Source organism: Penaeus japonicus, unplaced genomic scaffold (assembly GCF_977035675.1).
Source record: "Penaeus japonicus unplaced genomic scaffold, GWHDUDI00000001_assembly GWHDUDI00000030, whole genome shotgun sequence".
Taxonomy (NCBI): Eukaryota; Metazoa; Arthropoda; class Malacostraca; order Decapoda; family Penaeidae; genus Penaeus; species Penaeus japonicus.
Window position 1 is genome coordinate 5,297,564 of NW_028234432.1, and position 5,000 is coordinate 5,302,563.

Consider the following 5,000-nt stretch of genomic DNA (forward strand, 5'->3'; position numbering starts at 1 on the left):
ATATGTATCTATATATATTTATATATACGTTATGTATATATAGGTATATATATATTAGATATTATAATATATAGATTAGTATAATATTATATATATATATAGATAGTATATATTATTATATATACAACTATACTCAGACATACATTGAATATACATTTACATTTTTGTATATATATATACATATTATATATATATATATATTCATCATACAAATAAAATATATTGAATAATTATATAGTTACTATATATTATGATTATATATATATATCATAAATATATTATATATATATAATATAATTTACTATCATCGCATATATACATATATATAGTAGGTAATATACATAAGAAATTGCATATATATTAGTAATTTTATATAGTTTAATATATATTGTATATCGATGCTATAATATTATGTATATATATATATATAATACATATATATATATATATATATATATAGGATAATATAGATTATATATATCTATAAGATATAATATATATATATACTAATATATATATATAATAGTATATGTATATATATATATATGCAATGTTTTTATGTATCTATGAGAAACCTCTGCATTGGAATGATAAAACGATGAAGTATTATGAAAGGAAAATCCTGACATTAACTTTGAAAAGACTATTAGGTTACATGAGCGCATTAGGGGATAAATGAGGACCCCTGATTCACAGAAAAGTATCTAATGTTGCGTTTAATGAGCATTTACAGAGCGAGTAATCTCTACTCTACCGATGTAACGTAAAAATTCATCCGCGGAAAATGCATTACCAGATCCCTCAGGCAGCGTTCTCCGTGATGAAGGGTGGTACTATTGATAGTGTAGGTAATAGTGAATGTTTGTTCGAATAAAACAAGTTAAGCAGAGACCTAAAACGAGAGATAATACTCAACAGATTTCGTTGCCTTCGGAGATTGATCCCTCATAATTCTCCTTCTATAGAGCTCTAGACGATAAAATTTCACACAAGCAGTAGCATTTTTTGTTTCCTTTGAGAAAGTTGCTTTCATTGTTTATCGATATCTACTTTTTTTTCTTTACTATTCCTCTATCTCTGTTTCATATCTCTCCAACACACACACGAATACACACACACACACAAACCCACACACACACACACACACACACACACACTTCACTTATATTATATATTATAGTTATATATATTATGTTAGAACTATCGATATACCTATACATATATATGGTTATATATCATACTGATATATATATTTATAATATATTAAAATTAATCGTTAATCATATATATATATATATGTATACGCGTTTTTAACAATTATATTTGTAACATATATGTGTTAATAATTGTAATTTATATATATGTGGATCTAGAATATAATATTTTATATGTGTATATATTAATATATATATATATATATATATATAGACATATAAATAAGTATATATCTAACTTATATATATATATAGATTTATAATAATATATTATATTATAATATATCATAATAATATAGATATATTAATAGATATAACATATATATTATCGGCTGAGTTTTACAAAGATATTTGTAACATATTATATATGTATTTATATGTTGATGTTTATATATATATATATATATATATTATATATATATACTATATATATATAGTACTATAATATATAAACTAATGAACACATACATTTATGACAATAACATACATATAATTATGTATTATATGAGTTATATACCTACTTTAATTGTAGATATATATTACTATATAATATATATTATCACTATATATAATTTATATATATATATATATATATTAAATATATGTCTTGGTATAATCCAGGCATATATATCCATCATATATGTTATGACCAGAATGTTTATGTAAATGTGCATATTATATACTACTATAATATAATAGTATAATATTTATATATTTAGTTATATAATTATCGTATATATTATTATATATAAAACATACATATAAATACATATAATAATATGTTACAAATTATATTGTAAAACGCGTGAAAAAATGAACAAAAAAAAAAAACAAAAAAAAAAAAAAAATAAAAATAAATAAATAAAAAAAAAAAACAAAAAAAAAAAACACCAAAAAAAAACAAAAAATAATAAAAAAAAAAAAAAAAAAAAAAAAAATATATAGATATATATATATATATAATATATATATATAAAGTATTATATATATATTAATTATATATTAATATATAAAATCATATATATATATATATTAACATATATATATTTACTATATGGTATATATATATACTATATAAAGTATATACGACTCATATATTTATTGTATCATTAAACGTATCTCCTATAACCATATATATAGACATTAATATATTTATATTTATGCATACTATATAAATATTCTATATATACTATATATATAATTCATATTGATACGCTCGCTCGCTATATATAGATATACTAGATATTATGTATATAATATACACCAATACATACATATATATACGCGCACACTATTATATGTATATAAGTTATCTACATGGCATACATAACATATATATGTAAATATGTATATAATATATGAGACAGTCGCGTTTATATATCATATATATATATATATATAAAATAATACTATTATATAATATATATGTACACATAAATAGTTTTTAAATAATTTCATTCCTACTTGTTATGAAGCATATTTCTTTGGAAATCAATAGCTGCATATTAATAATGAATAAAGGACTCTCAGGATTCTTTATTTTACGAGGAGATGAACAATCTATACGGACGTGCCATTGGACCTTAGATAGAAAAAATAAAAAATAAAAAAAAATTCTCACGATTTCCTTCTTAATAAGACACCAATTCTTGAAGAAAGGTGCGCAAAGAAACATTTTGTTGTCGTTTATTTAGATAAGAAATAAAACTCCTTGTTCCTTTGAAGTATTTATTTCATTTGCAATTACAGTCGCATATTCAAATTACAGATGATTACCATCCGTAGCTTCCTCCGCCACTTCCACGTCCTCCACCGAAGGATCCTCCTCTTCCACCGCCGAAGGATCCACCTTGTCCTTCACCAAAGGAATCCTCCTCCTCGTCCTCCGACACCGCCGTACACTAGGAAGAACTCTCTTCCCGCACACCGAACAGGGGCGCCCGGACTACGCGCTGCCCTCCGCCTCTTCCCGGCCGCGATACCCCGAACCGCTTTGCTCCGGCAACATCCTCCAGCAGCCCGCACCTACTCGCTCCGCTGCACCTCCGCCAAATCCGCTAGCTACCACCATATGGCCAGCAAATCCTTCCCTCCACACCTCCCCCACTAACTATCCACTCCAGTCCAACTGTGACAAAGGCAACCATCCTCCCATATCCGCCTCCTCTTGCTTCACGTATCCGCCTCCGCCAGCTTTGGCCGAGCACACTAATGCCCATGTAAAGTGCCAAAAACCATGCATCTAAAAAAGGGGAAAAATAGTTCTTAGAGTAATCATTCTCTTCACTGGAAAATCGACAGGATGTAAGCATTATTTTCCTATATCCTTCAGGTATATAAATAACTGAACGGGTTTCCCCCCCGAGGTAAATAAAATTTAACGGTTGTAAATAAATAACTAAAAAATTAGCGGAGATTCCTAAACGATTCCGGGACCGACGGGGGAGATCGGAAAGTAGGTAATAAAAAAAAAAAAATTAAAAAAATAATAAAAAAGTAAGAGGAAAAAAAAAAAAAAAAAGAAAAAATAAAAAAAAAAAAAAAAAAAATAAAAAGAAATAACTCAAAATCTCTATTGCCAAATATTCTTGAAATGCCCACATGACCAACCAGAGAGCTCATGACAACCCAAAATCCTATAGTAATTATTCAATTCTATACCGAAGTGGCGGTGAAAGGATCATGGAACTGGTAGTGTTAGCGATGCGCGCTTTTGCAGGGGAACCTAATACCATTGGTGTTGTGCCTCATGGAGATTGCTTGCTTCCTCGTATTTATGCCAAACAACCGACTCCTTCAACAAGGACATTCGATATGTCCTTGAATTCCAAGGTGATCCCTTGATTTTAGATCTGGAAATCTTTCGTCCAAGTCACGTATTAATTATTACAAAAGACAACGAATATTCTTGCACCTTTGCAGCGATCGGTAATATATGAGCACTTACAGTTAGGTATTTTTATGAATGAATTTGTTTCAATTGTCTATATGCAATCTGGGAATTACCTAATGGAAGAAGTTCATAGACTTGATAATATCAATTATGACTTATATTATGATGAGTAGCTTCTTTGTGTTTTGTCTAAGCTCTTTCAAATACGATTAACGATAACGCCTTTATAGATTATATTGACAGTCAAGTAATGTTAAACGTAAAATAATTTCATATTCATTTTTTTATTATTCTTCTGTATAACACCATACACAAGCGAATTTTAACACATACAAACATTACATAATACAGACAATTTGTTTGTGTGTCCAGTATGTATCTATTACTCCGTATTATATGAAACCATTTTTCTTTGCCCATCAATTCACTTTGCTGGACTTTGATACTGGCGAGGAAACAGCTTGGTTGAGAAACTGCCAGTAAAGGCTATGTTTCTCGAAATATAAGCTGCTACCACAATCGGTCATTAAGATGTGAGACTATCTTATCGGTATCGGAGTCGAGTGTGTAGCATAGGAAGAGAGAGAAAGAGAGAACGAAAAGGAAATATACTCTTGTTGAATATGAAAGCATTCACAAAAAACGAAATGTGTTTATGTAGATATGAATAACATACAGAGGAAAGCAACAACTTAAATCATTATGAAAGGAAAAACCTGACGTTACCTTTAAAAAGACCATTCGGTCACATTGACCTTCGCATTCGGGGGTAAATGTGGACCCTTCAATCATAGAGATGAGTAATATTTTTAATGCATTTGGAGCGACTCTGTTCTGCCGATGTAACGTGAAAATCGCGGAAAAATAACTACCAGATTCAAAAGAAGCTTTCT